Below are 16,710 nucleotides of genomic sequence, written 5' to 3' on the forward strand. Positions count from 1 at the left end.
CTTAAAACTTTTAAAGGCTTTTTGTAACTGGAGTTTGTTTTAGCTGTTGAGGGATGAAACTTCTCAGTTTCTCTGCAAATAATGTTTACTGTCGCGTGTTCGAACAGAGGCTTTGACCGACTGCCAAAAGGTCAAATACGGAGAAGCGGTCTGACTCTCGACACCATTTACCAGATCTTTCCTGAATTTAGAAAAAAACAGTTTATATTGGCAGAATATTAACCTGAAAACTTAATCTGCTGCATAGAACATTGTTGCTCAACCGAGTTTACAACAGAGAGCAACACCACAGCGAGACCAAATGTCATCACTGAACCTCTACGCTCCACGTTCACAATATTTTAACTTCACAACAATTTATGTTAGAACAATTTATTCATACAGATTCCTATAGATGAACAGTTTTAGTCTTTGTATTCAAGTTGCTACAGAAGTATTATTGCTCCTTTTTGACATAGCATTACTCATTGATGCACACTCTCATATATTCAGCTTCGACACCGCAAAACTAATTTGCGGCTGTTCTGCATTTAACCTTTATCCTCACACACTTCAGCTGCTCAGAAGAGCAGAAATATAGCCAGAGGGGTCAAAGGTGGCAGGGTCGACTTGTTGCTCTCTGACAACTGCGACAAACATTGTACTGCTGGTAGTTTTTGTATTTAATTAGTGCTAAGATGCTGTGATACATATTATTTTGTTAGCAAGCTCAATTTTTCTTACAGTTTACCTTATCGCCTTCTGCACAAAAGACCAGAGGTGACGAGATGAGAGGAAAGGGAATGGTTTTCGATTGTATTGCCTCGGAGGAGTTGCAGTTGAAAACAGCACATGTGGCTTACACCGAGTGCTTTTTCCATGTATCGCGTCGCCTCAAACCTATGGGTATGACTGCTTGAGGTGGAGAGGTTTCAAAGTGTGACCTTTAAACTAGAGGTTAGCCTGGTTTGAGCGTTTTTGTCTTTATTTGACCATTCTTACCACTGAAGCATTTAGAGGAAGCTCAGAAAGAAGGGCATCGTCACATCGACGTCTCCTCGAATGGGTTTGAAACCGCTTTAGTTTCACCCTGTTTTTTCTGTTAGAATTGATTTAGACTTTTCAGGTTTTATTGTGAGACATTAAACAGCTACACAGACATTAAAAGGTGGCAAAATCTGAAACTGTGCAAGTTACTCAACTTGCCTATGTTATCCACCAGGTTGCTGCTAGGTAACCAAGAGTGAGTGAATTAGTTCATTTCACCAACCTGGCTTAGCTGACCAGGAGGGGTGGAAAGGCAAAATTTTTCCTCTGCTGCGCGGTTCTGGATTGGATATCAGTGAATATTGTATAAATTGGATATTCTGTCAGATCAATTATCTATTAACATATTTATTGGGATATGTATTGATTTATTGTATTATTTATTGTCCTGTAATAAGTAGAGCTGTAGAGCTTCTATAAATGGTCATCTATAGCATGTGAGAACAGCTGAGATTCTGCGCTACTGATTGGCTTTTGCTCTTCTATTTGGACCTGTAGCATTTCAAAGTGCTTGTTGTTCATGTGCAGCTGTTGTAGCGGATGAATTTCACTCTCTGTGCCCCGGAGAGCTGAGTAGAAAAAGCCGCCTGCGAGGCAGAAGTCCGCCACAGGTGGAAGCAGGCCGTATATCTCGTCTCGCCGTCTGCTTTGTCTGGTTTTTGTCTGGGCTCCTCCAGAAGATTCACAGAGGCTGCTCCCTCTGAGGAAATGCGCTCTCATGCGCGCGCCTTGCACCCAGGTGGATGCCGCCACAGTTGTGCTGCTGATGTGTGGAGAATAGAGCAGCGGGGAGCTTCTTCAGTAGCTGTTAATTAGTCAAACACACCACACGCACACGATTAATATGCACTTCCTTGTCTCCTTACGAGCGGCTCGCAGCCGCTCTACGTGTCGTTGCCTGACATGATGCCCACTCTCTATTTGCAGTGACGCCCCTCCCCTGTCTGATGCTATGATCTAACTGCAGCCTCCTCCCCCTGCACTGGCATGTGGATGAGCACACACAACAGACCCACACACACCCTCACACGGCGCTCTGGCAGCATGTGGGGTGTGTCGCTGCTGTATTTATGTGTGTGTTGTTTGGAAGTGACCTTAACATGGACTCTGGCTTGCCCTGTGATGTAACATTTTGTTGGTCTTTTTTTATTCTTTTTTTTTTATTGTGTTTAAAAAATGCTATTTTTCTCAGTATCATTTCAAATAACCAGTTATCTTTATTCCTATGTCTTAAAGTCTTTTCAAATAAACACAGGTATAGGTGTGCTCTGAAAAAAACAAATTTCCAAAGTGGTGAGAAGGAGAGGATTGGTTTAGCAGAAAAGGCGAGTTTCAGATTTTTCCAGTCACATTCTTGGAGTAGGTCAAAGTTCCCCCAGCTCCCGGAGACGCGTTCTGATTGGCTGCTGAAAGGTGAAATTAAAACCACTGTAAACTTTTGACCTCGTAGGAGCCGTAGAGAGAACGCCCATCGCTGTATCGAGAGCGATCGTCCCCCTCCTCCTTCCCAGCACTACCTTCGTGCTCCTTCTGCATCCTCCATCTTCTGCCTTGCTCCTCTGTTTACTCCCTGTTTGTTTGTCATCTGGTCTTGTTTTGCTCCCTTTCATTTCTTCCCCCCTTTTCTCTGGTTTTTATTCACTCTCTCCCTCCTCTTGATGAATTTGTGCCTTGCTTGCATATAGCCTGATGAGATAGGGAAGGAGGGAGGGAGGTACAGAGCAGGAAAGAGCAGGGGGAAGGGTATAGAGTGGGAGGAGATTGCCAGAGAAGGGGGGGATGGGAAGAGGAGAGAGGAAGAGAGAGAGAGTGTGTGGTAGGGAATCAGCAGCAGCAGCAGAAGAAGACATGGGGAGAGAAGGGCAGTAGGAATGCAGGATTGTTGACTATGTTGTGCACAAACTGTGCTCTGTTAGAGGGGAAGAAAATCCAAAGAGGAGTGAATGTATAAATAGACATGTAACGGCAGCTCTGACTAAGATCTGCTGAGCAGTGGGGCGGGGAGAGCCCATTTTTACTGCTAATGGTTTCTCTCATTACACATCAAACGGCCGGGGGTATGTGCGTATGAGTGTGCGTGTGCAGATGATTTTAAACGATTGTAGGAGCCAAGTAAAGGAGCAGTCAAGTCGCTCGCTGCTTTGATGCCACGTGGGCAGACATACAGTCTTACAGATGCGTTTTGTCAGCAGCTGTTTTGTAGCTGTACAGTGAGGTGAATTACCGTCTAATCCTCACTGCTGTTCACAAGCAGACACACCAGGGCCGACTGAAGATGCACACCGCGAGCAAAAACAGACATGCAGGGATGTTTTACCTGCTGATGCAGATTTTTGATCTAAGATCTATAATTGACAGTGTTCAAAATATTTATTTCTAGCTATCATTTCAGGAATGAAGGCAACGCTCCCGTGTGCAAGTGTGTGTGCATTTGTTCAGCTGCTTTATTTAGGACCATTTCTTGCATATTTACTGACCTTCTGAACACCAAGGGGCCTGAGGTGGACACTCTTGTATAGGGCTAGGGGTTTGGATGCCAGTTTTTTGTTTGATTCTGATTTTGGCCAATACTGAGTCTGACATTTTTCTAAATATACCCAGAAAGAGTGGAGTGACTATCATTAACTGCAAACTTACAGACTTGACTCATTCAGTGTCTCGCAGCAGAGCAAAAGAGGACAGTGGCTGGTTTTTAGACCTTTGGTGTAGATGATCACTAATCATGCAAAATTAAGAAATTGGCTGGCTGATTTATCGGTGCACCCCTAGTGGACACCCTTGTTTATGATTAGGGGTTACGTTTGGAGGCATATGTGTGAATTAAATTGCAAATTTTAAACTCTACTATCTACTAATCTTCTATTGGAGATTTACACAATTATCACTCTTAGCATTTATAACTACATCTTTGTGTATTTCCAAGAGCACATCCATCCATCTATCTATCCTCTTTACCAGTCTGTGCCACCTCTCTCGAAGCTTATTGCCAAAAGGCAGGGAACTCCCTAGAAAGGTTGGTCATGAATCATAGGAAAACACAAAAACAAACAGGACAGACAGTCCAGAGATTTCAACAGAATTTTTTTGTGAAATCGGCTCTTGTGTGGAGTGTTGATTCTGCTGTGAGGATGAAAACCGCACACCGTATGACCAAACCTGTTACACTTAAGATTTTTTATCATCATGGGGTCCCTGAGGTTTTGAAAATTGAAAAAAAAAATTAAAATACTGCCGTGAGAACCAGGCATAAAACGATCCTCTTTAATTTAGTTTAATCTCTGTGGTGAGTCGAACGTTTGCAGCATCATTTTTGGACGAAAGGTGATTGAGCTGGTAGTTGGGCTGGAGAAGAAGTGCAAGGTTCTTTGTCTTGAACTAAGAGAGGAGACTTCACGATATATATATATATATATATATATATATATATATATATATATATATATAGATATATATATAGATAGATAGATAGATAGATAGATAGATAGATAGATAGATAGATAGATAGATAGATAGATAGATAGATAGATGGATAGATAGATAGATGGATAGCAAGCTTTAAATTTGTCCTGCCTCCCTAAACCATCTTTTCTCCTCTCCTTTTTTGACCCTTTTATTGCTTTACTAGGTAATTACTTCACCCAAGAGACAGCCCATTAGATAAAACACACACATGCAAACATACACAGACATCCACACTCCCACCATGCATCCCATTAGGTAAGGAGCACCCCACAGGCACACGCCATCTTCAAGATAACAGGCGCCTCCAACGAACACTCAAATCTACAAATATCTACGCAAACAGAGCGTTGGGATGTGGGAATCCCTCCCCCTCTAATATAGTAAGGAAGATTGATAAAGTCACAAAGATTACTCAACATGTTGTTTAGCTCCTTCTTCTTAAAATTTTCAAAGCAACCACAGTATGTTGTTGTTTAGTTGTTCTTGTTTCTGATTTCTGTGTAACTTTGGAGTGAACAGCTACAGCTCTGCAAATGAATTTGCAGTGTGTGTTTGTGTACCCGTCTCCAACCCTTTCACTACTGTTTTATTCCTGATGCTTTGCAGTTCTTTGGACTCGGAGCAAATAAATAGTTGGAGGAGGTTGCTTAGAGCTGCTTCTTCTTTGTTGAAACGGAAACCAAGTGAGAAGAAGAAGGTAGAGGTGGACAAGAAAATGATGTGCTCTCACTGAGATTTCACTTTAAATGGTAAATAAAACCTGTTAAAAAAGTTAGTAAGACTCAAATAGGTTTGTATGTCACCGTGCTCAAATACCGGCAGAAGTGCTAGTTGGTCTAGACAGATCTGTAATCTGTAATCTTGTGAGGAACAACATCTTTTAAGTACTTTTTGATTGTATTTATTTTATACCATACAGTTTTTTCCTTGACTTTATTGTAGGGGGTTGTAATGCTCTCACACAGAACTAGTTCGGTGGCCATTTAGTTTTGTACACTTACATAAACTTTGGAATAAGAGAATTGAGAAAAACTTTGCTATAGTACAATTCAGCCTTCCTGTTACTCCAGGTCAATTTACCCATCCGCCAAACCCAGTGAAAATAAATAACGTTTGAGTGGGTGTTTTCCACAATTGGAGACTTTAAAAAAATCCTTCCCGAAAAAGCGGTGTTGTCCGTACATTCTTATTTTTTAAGCCAGCTTTAATTTTTTTGTAAATTGAATGCAACATGATGCATATTTTGAATGATTAGAGAATTGATAAGGAATCTGATTCATAAGTGAGATCAATAATGGAATCTGTACCATTAAATTCTTATCAATTCCCATCCAAAACCTCATATCCTATTTTATAAACTTCATAACATTTTTGTACTTCAGAGACATGAGGTCATATTTTGTCTGAAGAGGTGAAAGCAGGTCTCCGTCGCCTGAATACAGCAGTGAGGAATAATGGAATAGGACTCCGGTTCTATTTTGTGGGTTAAAATAAAAGGATTAATTAGTTTTATTTTGCGACCAGTTTGCTGTGTATTGCAAACTTCTGCCCAGATCTCCCTTGAAAATGACATCCAGATCTCAACTGGGTTTACCTGGTTAAATATAGGAAATAAAAATCAAAATAAATAAAGCACCAATTATTTTTGAATGAATGTATGTTTTTACACAGCAGCTTGTAAATGTTTCTTAAAAGTCCTAAAAAAGCCCCCAGAAAGTACCAGCTTGTTTGTATTGCATAGTAAAATTGGTTGCACATCTGCGCTAAATTTCAATAAACATATAATATGTCTGTTTCAGGGTATAGAGCCCATAACGCAGTTCACTGCCTCTAATGACAAAACAGTTTTTGGATTAAATAGATTCTCACTGAGCCAATTTTATCCTTTAACTAAACAAAACACTTCAATTAGACCAAATTAATTTACATAAATGTGACAATTTTATATTATATATATTATCAAACAGCCTAACAGATGCAAGAGGGGTTTTCCTACAGTTGTTATATACACAGACAGGCCAGTGATGCAAAATACAGTTACAAGACTTAAAGTGTAATAAAATCTGGTAATAAATCCAGCTTTTAGGTCAGTGTGTGAGTCTTTACATAAGCTTGCAGTGTTGTTTTCATCAACTTGCACTCAGCTGTCGTTTTTTGCGTAGATTGTTGGCGTGGCAGCAGATTAACAATCAAGTTTGTGATAAAAAAGAAAGGGAGGTGACTTGTTCATTGCGCTGTATGGCTTATTAAAGTCGACCACAGCCATAAAACCGATAGTTTATTTTCAATTCGTTTAACAGGCCAACTAAAAGCAAAATTAACTGACCTTTTTGATTCTTTTTCAACCAGATCAGGTTTGAAACAGAACCTGATCTGGTTCAACTGTTGCTGCCTATTGTTACTTTTTCATTTATTCACTTTAAGGACATGTTTTCAGCATTCAGGCATGACCCTGTTTGTATAATTAATTGTTACATGTCTAATAAAATGAATCCCTTTGATATTGTAATGCCTAAACCTGGCATAGTTGGTGAGCACCAGTAAGGTTTTCAACATGTTCACAAGATTTATTCCAGTACAGCAGTTTTCTTCTCAGTTTAGCTGAAGTTGATAAATGAGTATGCCATGTCATACTCGGGATTTGTTTGTAGAAAAGATGAGTTTTTCTGTAATATTTGCGACACACTGGAATGCTCCTAGGTTTTTGTATTGTTTCTACAACTCATTTTATTCAGCTGCTGTAGCAAAATGTTTTAATGGTGACGTTTTTTAAGTTAGAAGAAATACCCAATGTGGCCCTAAGTGAGGCTGATCAGTGATACCTTGAAAACATAAAAATGTCATAAAACCTCATACAATCACCAATTATGAAACCAGTAACAAACATTACATTTTGTCGAGTGCCATCATTTTACATCAAATACGATGGTGATTGTTTCATTTATTATGGTTCAACAGCAACTCTAAACATGTTATTAATTATGATTTAAAGGAACTCAGTGTTTCAGCTATTCTTCAGGTTCCTGGACATTTGTTCCAGATTTGTGGATTGTAGATTCTGTAGACCACAACCAGAAGACTTGAGAGGTCTGGATGGTTGATACAACGGCATGTATTTTGGTTTTCAGCCATTCAGTGATTTATAAACCAACAACAGCATATTAATGTAAAAAATGTGCCAAAATAACAGATCAGTTGTTTTTTTGCTTGAGATTTATCCACCATCAGAGATTTGCTGCTGTATCTCTGCATATTATTTATTAGGGCTACAGGTAATACAATGTTGCACTTGAATCCCTGGGTGAGGATGACTCATTCACATACCTAAAACTCTTTTTTAATGTAAATCTACTTATGATGGCAGCTAACAGCCTGGATGCTTGGATGAGTTTGAGTTTTAGACCTGATTGGTCTGTTTCTTCGTTGAGCCAGACAGACACTCTGCTTTTCTTCATCCGCCACCCCATCTCTTCCCTCTCCGGAGTGTGAAGTTTGACGCAGCAGCCTCTATTCTATGATGGCAGTAATTGGTCTAATGATGGACCTCACTCTGACTCTGTCTCTGAGCTAAAGAAGCAATTTGTTTCCAACGAGTGAGTTTGTTTTCTGAGACACAAAGAACAATATGAAACCAAAGCAACATCTAATAGTAAAGAAGGGCGGTTGTGCATGTATGCATGTGCAGGTGAGGCTTGCTCCTTTTGCTTTTTGTGAATTGCACTATTCGGTCTTCTGCAGGGTATAGCTGAGAATAGCTAGCTCCCCTCTTTGGTACCTCCTTGTCTGTGGAAGCAAGGGTTGCACTCAGACATATTTTTATTAGTCTCCATGGTCTGATTTGTTTAAGAGGAGCAAGGTGCCAATATGTGGCTTTGCTCGTATTTTACTCCAATGTGTTTGCTGGGTTTGCTGGACTGGGGCTGAATGAGAGTCATCCAGAGTGCAAACACTTCCATACGATGTACCGTTAGGTTTTCCTCACTGTGCTGTTGTGTAAAAGACTAGCAAATGGGATTTCTGATAGTTTAAAATCATTTCACAGAAAAGAAAAATGCAAAAGGTAAAATGAGGAAAAAGAGTAAAGGTCACCAAGAAACAAACTGTAATCAACTTTTACTGTCTAATAAAATGAAAACCTTTTATTAGAATAGTCTTAATAACATTGTATTCATACCCAATGGACATGTTTTGCTCACATTCCACTTTCATTTTGTAACTTCACAATGAACAAACTTTATAGTATTTTCGGGATTATATATGGTTAACCATTACAAAGTAGCACATAATTGTACTTTCAATATTTTTCAACCTTGTCCATCTGGAAGGTGAACCTCTATTCCTGTCTTAGGTCTGTTGGAAGCTCCATCCATGCTGAACATCTTCTCTGATTCTACTAAAAATTATTCCCATGATGCTCCCACCACCATGTTTCTCTCTGGTAACGCATGTTCGAGGTGATACATAGTTTCTGTTTTTCAATTTATTAGTTTGCGAGATAAAAAGTCAATTTTCTTCTCATATGACCAGATCTTCATTCTGCAACAAACCTATGAGCATTTCGCAGCACAGCTATCTTTATCCTGAAATGAAATTACTACCAAGTAGATTCTATTTATTTTTTTTAAAGCATTTAGTAGGAAGGCATTTTATTTAGAATAGGTCAAAAACTGCAAATGCATACCAGACTTCTTAAAATTGGATTTATTAAAGAAAAATATCGAAAATGGTTACGAGGACTGTACAATGTCATGGTAACTTGTCTCTGAAGATTTAATATTTTACCTCATTCCAGTTCTTTAACTACAATTTTCTGATGCAGTTAAAAATGAGTAAGTAATAGAAAACTAAAAGTGTATCTACTCAAACGATGCAGCACCATCGCATCCTTTTAGAAGCAAAACTATTAATTACAAAACAGCCATAAATTAAAAGTACTGAATGGACATAATGACTTCACCTTGTGCAAACATCTATGTATCTTACAGCATGTTGTTGTCATTTGTGCTGGTATCAAATCATAGAAACAATGTCTTAGTGGGTTTGCCTGTCTTATTTGGCTGCAAACTGCAAAGCAGACACAATTAAACTTTGTATTAAAGTTTTTTATTTAAAAAAATCTAAACAAAATACCAGAAGCAACTGTTATTCATTTTGTGCTTCTTACTCTTTGAAGAAAACAGTTGTCAGCTCTTTTCAAGGCTCAAACTGACTTTCAATCCATCAACCTTTGATTCACACATTGTATCATTTCCAAAGGCTGCACACTCTTTGGAGATTTTCTTTTGGAGGATTGATTGTTTTTACCCAGCTACCCTGCAGTCGTTTTCTCTGCAGAGGGTGAAATGATGCAGGCACCAAGGTCTAAGCAATGACATAGAGTTGACATAAAAACTCAAAGTTTCCGCTGAAATGGCAAACAATCTCGTTTTTTTAAAAAAGTTGTAAGTAGCAGCCAACTTTTGTGTGGCTCAGTTTGTTATGAGTCGGGAACAAATTCGGAGTGTGTGTCAGCAGCTCCAACTCAAAGACTGAACCACCCTTCAATTAATAAATGATTTGCCTTAGTAATAGTTTCTGCCTTAATGTGTCCTGCTTACTTTTTCTGTCATCCTGGTTATTACAAAAACTCAAATATAACAAAAATCAGTTGATGATAAACTGTGACTAATATTTGTCTCCAAGTTGATTTCTGATTTTTAGTTTGAAACTACTCGCTGATGTTAACTACTCTGAAGAAAGCTTGATTAAAGCGTTAAGTTGTAGCTCCTTAAAACTTAACTTAATTGCTAATGTTTCACGCTAAACCTAATCAGATTTGATGAGGGATTTCAAAGGATTGGGTTTTCCTAAGAGGATTTCATACTGAATCAAATTCAACAAAATGTTTCTTTGCTTAAAAGCTTCATAATTTTAACTGCTTTTGTTGAGAAATGTTCCTTTTTCAATATTTTTGTATGACCCAAACTCAAGTTATTTCTTTTTCTGAAGACTTGAGTTTAATCACATGGGAAACCCAGTTTACGTTTTGTCCTGACCAACATAAACTGTGGACTAAATCTGGATTGGGAGGGAGCGGGGGTTGCACTAAAATTAATGTCAAATGTTGCATTAGGCAAGAGACAAGCTCAGTGTTCATCAGTCCTTGTTTAGAGGAAGTTAAATCTCATTCAACTGTTGTACAAATTTTAATATGCAATAAATTATATGACCTTATATGTTCTTAAAATTGGCAAAATGTGCCAGGTAAACAACAAAAAATAACTAACCCCAATTAATAAAACACTAAATAAATTAATCAAAAGATCAACATTCAGTCTAGTCTTCCTCATTTCATAAAATGTTGTGGTTAAAATGGCAATTTACAGACAAGTGCAGCAATTGCACTGCTCCTGATTTTTTAAATCATTGGCGTCACTGAAGAAGTTCTGCCAGTTTGCTGTCATGAACCAGTGTGCTAATGAGAAAATACATTGACTGTGATTTTAAACAGATGCAACTGTTGCTGCTAATCTGTTTGATAAAGTTATGGAGTCATTTCCAGATTATCTGGCCTTCATCATAGAACAAAGTATTTCTACAATTGGAAATGCTTAAAAAAAAAACAGACCCCATTTTTTCCATGAGCAGAAATCCCAGCAATGAGCTCATCTTGACATCAAACATCCAATAGCTAGAGTGCTGATTTTATATGCATTTGCTCAAATACTGGGAATTAAATGTCATGAAATATATTTTTGGAAAAATGCCAAACACTATAGCTTGTTTCGTTTTTGCAACCCTTTATTTTATAAAACCACAAATCCTCTGAAACAGTTTCTGTTGGACATCCCTTATACAAAAGATTATTTTCTGTTTTTGGGGGTCTCGTTGCCTAAGTCCTAATAGTAGTGTAGTTCTTTGATTAAGTAGTTAAAACAGTAATTGAACCTGTTCTTTATTCATGTTTCTGATTTTTTTAGTGTTTCAGTTGGTATGGTTGAGTTGGACCCAGGTTAGTGTCAAACTGCAGACATTTTCAAGCGGTCTTCAGGGTTCCTATGCAGTCTAGAAAAGTGTAAAAAGTGTGCAAATATTTTTTCTCGTCTTCACTCCTTCTCTCGTTGTGTCAATGTTGCATTTATCTATCTATTCATCGGCCTGTCCATCATCCATCGTTCTATATATATTTCTGTCTGTCTGACCGCTTGATCTCTGCTGAACCAGAACTCTGAATGTTTCTCGAGTTCTGACTGGTACTGGTCTTGGGTGAGTTGTAAGGCAGTAAGAGGTGACTTTCAGAAAATGAAGATTTTCTACCCACAACGGCTCACCTGTTTGGAAGCCATGAAGAGATTTCTTTGGAAACCCACCACCAAACTAAATCAGTTTCTCTGACAGTTCGAAATATAGAAATGTCACTGAGATAAGATCACTGCAGTGTCTCTTTTTGCTGCTAACGTGAGTCTCTTTTTGCTGCTAATCAGCACAGGCTAACGAGCAGCTTCTGTTCAAGCAGTCACAGCCAAAGTTGCATTCGAGGTGCATCTTTATTGGACGTTTAATTTGTGGTTTTACAACTGAAAGATGATTGTTATATTTCTCAAGTGCGCTGGCAAAAGACAAGCCAATAAAAATTTATAGAATGCTATCGGAGGTTTTATTCAGCTTTCTGGCTGTCAAGCGCAGGGAGACGATGAGAGAGGTTTCTAATACCGGAGCTGACTGAGAGAAGACCTTGGCGTCTGCGAGCCGAACATTTCTCCATTGATTCACAATCTTAAGCTCATTCACACCGCTTTTATATTCAAGGCTTTACGCCGGTATGAGCAACCCCACATGCAGTTAACTATCATTTTATTCATTCCCACCTTTCATGGCTGTGTGAAAGTGAGCACAAAGAAGTGTAATAACCACACTAAAGGCACTAAAGGGCTTGCTCGTGCGTACCCCAAATTACTACCTTTTAACACGTGTAAAAAACGAATCGGTTTGTTTGTCTTTATTAATGCAGATCTATAGATTCGCCTAACTTAAACAATGATTTGCTGGCTCTACTTTCTACCCCTGCAATTAATAGGAAACACATAATTTGAAATGGGGTCTTTGTTGGTTTGTGAGAGTGCCATACATCACCTAAACTAGAGCACCCACTCTTCCTCCTTCTTCTTCCTCCTCCTCCTCCTCCTTTCCCTTCCTGCCCACTAACCCACACATGCACACTCCCGACAGTCCCCATCTGCTCCCAATCAGGGGTGCAGCCAGCGGTCAGGCACGTGCTAACATACTCGCACACATAAACATACACACTGCAACCACTCCAGGCATGAGATCAGCCATGCAAACATACACACACTTGAACTGGACTTAGAGATTTGGTTGTAAACGTGCCCTCCCCGCTGCGATGTTCTGCATGTCCGTGCAAGAAAAACGAAAGCTTTATTACAGTCATGTATTTCGAAAACAAGATTCTTCATTGAGAAATTTTATATTTCACTTTTTATCATGATAATGAAAGATCAATGAAGACTTAAAATAATCAGATTAATCATAATAAATCGATAACTGAAATGAACATCAACTAATTTAGTAATTGAGTAATGGTTAACTTTTGTTGAAAACCCCCCAACACAGTCAGTGAAGCAGTTCAGCCTAATCTGTGTAAAATATGTTATTTTTTGCATTTACAATGAAAACTCCTCTTTGTCTGTAAATCTGTTCTACTCAGCAATCTTTAAGTGGCAGGTTTAGCTTTGTGGGTTCAAATTCTGTAAAAACATAAATAAATAAATCTCCTATTAAGCACCGTTTTCCATCTATTTATTCACCCAACAAATAATCAGCAGATTAGTTGGCAGTATTTTTTAGTTGCATATGCATCCTTTGCTGCAAGTGATCAAGCATAAACTAAAAGAATGCAACATTATTGCATTTTAGCCAATACTTTTTTTTCCTATTAAAAAAAAGTAATTGATTTGCATCTTTTAAATAATTTCTAATATTATATAAAAGGGCTTAAGTGATTAAATGGAAAATCTATGGATGGTGGCATTTCTTTAATCCAATTTAATTGATTAATCATCAGAATAAAATAATCAATTTCTAAAATAATTGTTGTTTGGAGCCACAATTTTCTGTCAGACTTTCACATGTTTTGGGTCTGTGCACTGAAATGACCAAAGAAGACGTTAAATATTGAGTTCTGGGTGAAACCACCAATGTTCCAGTGCTGTGGAGAGTTTAAAATGCTACAAACAAACCCACAGCATCACAGATCTTCCACTGTACATAACAGCAGACACAATTTACTTCTCCACATATTCAGCCTTTATTTGGATAAACTGATTTAAACCTCTATTTGGAAAAATGTCCCTTTCATGAAGAACAAGAATGCTTTTAAACAGCAATTATCAAATTCTTCTGGTTTTCATACTGGCAACCAAAACATAATTAAACCAGGTTTGGCCTTATTTTCGTCTTTAAGTTCCAACTTTTGTGGAAAATGGGATGCAACATAAGTACTGTCACTTGCACAAACAGCAGCATCTTCTCAGAGGGAGTTATGGGAGTTTTGGAGCAAAAATCAAAGTTCTTGAATTTCTAATTTAAGTACCCCACTTATTTGTTTTATATAAGAGGAAATAGCTTATAGAAAAATTTCCTCTGGGTACTACAATAATCAAATAATCCCTTGATGAATTATAATAAGCTTGATCATTTCTATTCCGATGATATTTTTTGGAAGGAAAATTTATTTACATGTTATTTCTGGCTTTGGTTGTGTGTGGTTTCTACTTCAGCTTTATTTATTGTTTTTGATTGTTGTCTTTCATTTTGGATATTTAAAATGTCTTCCAGTTCCAGTGTGAAGTGTTCTTCACAATGTTGAACTTTATTAGTCTTCGAGTGGGGACCATTATCAATATATTACTTGAAAATTGTGTAAAATGAAATATCATTCATTGCAATAATTACTGGGACAATTTGTCATCCACCAAAATTTGTCATCATCACAAGCCTAAATCTATTCATTGTCCTTCTGCCACAGTTTGAAGAACATGTGCTAAAGTCTTAATTATTATTTTATATATTTTAACTGCGCGTGGCACTAATAAATAGGCCTGTCACAATAATCAATAAATTAATTAATTGCATGATAAATTAAAACAAGCTCAATAATTTTCATTTTCTCACAGTTTTTCTACCAAAAACTGGGACTTTTGTCTCAATTAGAGCTTTTTTAAGGACAGTTTTGTTTACAGAGACTTTATAATTCATTTTATATGTTTTGTTTATTTAGTCTGAATATTTAAGATGACGTCCAGTTCCACTGTTAAATATTTAGATCTTTTTTATCTTTGATAATGTGTTCTTGTATTACAATCATATTATCTGATAATGGTCTCAAAACAACAATATTATTGTTTATTGCATTAACTTCTGGGACAATTTATTGTCCAGAGAAATTTGTTATAGTGACAGGCTTAATAGTAAATGCATCCTACCTATTTCTTACACATTTTTCTCATAAGGTGGGTATAAGTGCAAAGGGTCATGCAGTCAACTCGTCCTGACCCTAACCTTGTGATTTTGTGGCCATAATCCTTAAACCTGAACCTTAATCCTCAAAAACTGCATCATAGCTGCAGGAACAGCAGTTTCGTCCCCACATTCACAGAATGTCCCCAACGTACGTAACATCGAGAGGTCTGGACCCCTTCATGATGGAAAAACTAATCATCACACACACACACATATTGATGCACACAGACAGATAAAGATGAGCGTTCCTGTTGGTGTGCTTCGCGGATGACAGGGTGTCATGGAAACGCCCAGTGTTCTCATGGTTACGAACTGTTTACCTCTCCGGCGTGGTCTCTTGTGATTGTTCAGACAGACTTGAGCTACTGCAACAACTCAGTCTAGCCAAAACACACAGGCGAACACACTCCGGTTCTTATCGGGGTCTAAATGGGCACAAATTGGTCTGTTATATGCTTCTGGGATTAGCGCTGCAATTTAACCTAATAGTTCGCTGGCGGGGTTAGAGGTTCTACTTTTGCTCTTGAGTACTTCAAGCACAGATCTTTGACATTAAGTTCACGACGTTTTCATTCCTCTTTTTCTGGATCTGTAGGGCTTGTTTTAGATGAAAAGATACAAAGGTGCTATCTGTTGATTGGCTAGTTTTTAGAAGTGTCACTTTCAGGTCTGAGCTGTGTGGCTTCCTGTAAAAGTTGTGTCTCAGAGTCTCTTTTCCTGTGTGTAGTTGTGCGTGTGTGGTCGGGCATTTTCGTCTGGTGAGTGGGAGTGGTCTGGGCATCGATGCAAATGAGCAGGAGCCACAGTGCGTGTGCTCTGCACCCGTAATGAAGACAAAAGTGCATACAGATGCTCTCTCATAGTTCCTTACTCATTAGGGAGTGAACACAGCCTCCTGTTTGGTTTTTTTTTAATGATTCTGATTAATATGGCTGCTGCCGGTTATTCATTAATACTGCCCTAATGAACTTACACTGGTGAGCGTGAGAGCTAAACTTTTCCTGCATGTTTTTCTTTTTTCTCTCCAGAGTCAATTGATCAACCCAGATAGAAGAACACCCCCAGAGTGAGGGGAGGGGGCCATCTGACCGTCTGTCAACTTGGCGCCATCACAAGGTGGGCTAACATCCTGTATGGTTGGCATGGAAACGGCCTGCTGGGTTTAGGATGAGCCGCATGTCAGACTCAGTTTCTTGTTGTTGCCACATTCTTGCAACATCCTCCTGACCTGAACACTGAAATTCAGAGAACACTGCATGTTTTCTTATGCGGATGTTTTGTTGAGATGTTATTTTTTTTTTTGTTTGTTTTTTTTTTTGTTCGTACGCTCCAGGTTTAAATCTTGGGTAGCGGAATATCTTGGTTAAAAAAAAAAACAACAACAAAAAACTGATGGGTTTTGTGATAGCAAAGGAAAGAAAGAGAGTTGACTACTTTCAGACAGTCGAGAGAATGAGGAAGGAGGAGGAAGACAGCAAGGAGACAGAAGGAGAAATCAAATTATTCTTTGTGCTCTACCTGCCACAGAGGCTGTAGGAGAGCATTAATCTCCCCCCTCCCCCACCCCACCCTCAGTCTGCAGGTAACAACAACACACACAGTACTGTACCCAGGGCTTCACCAAACCACACTTTCTCTTTCGCTCTTGTGAGTTCTCACACAAATGTTCCTGCAGACACGCTGCTGTTGCACAGGCAGCAGGAG

The 16,710-nt window shown here is 38.5% G+C and overlaps 1 protein-coding gene across 3 annotated transcripts in view; it reads left to right on the forward strand.

Moving 5' to 3' along the window:
- Positions 1-16,710, forward strand: part of LOC129370279 (nuclear receptor coactivator 3-like) — a 70,935-nt gene that overhangs the window by 18,233 nt on the left and 35,992 nt on the right. For all 3 annotated transcript variants that reach the window (XM_055046143.1, XM_055046146.1, XM_055046145.1), the window contains exon 2: positions 16,035-16,122. The gene's annotated coding sequence lies outside the window, so the exon portion shown is untranslated. The remainder of the gene's footprint in view (positions 1-16,034; positions 16,123-16,710) is intronic.

This window comes from Poeciliopsis prolifica, unplaced genomic scaffold (genome assembly GCF_027474105.1).
Source record: "Poeciliopsis prolifica strain line A6 unplaced genomic scaffold, Auburn_PproV2 SCAFFOLD023, whole genome shotgun sequence".
Taxonomy (NCBI): Eukaryota; Metazoa; Chordata; class Actinopteri; order Cyprinodontiformes; family Poeciliidae; genus Poeciliopsis; species Poeciliopsis prolifica.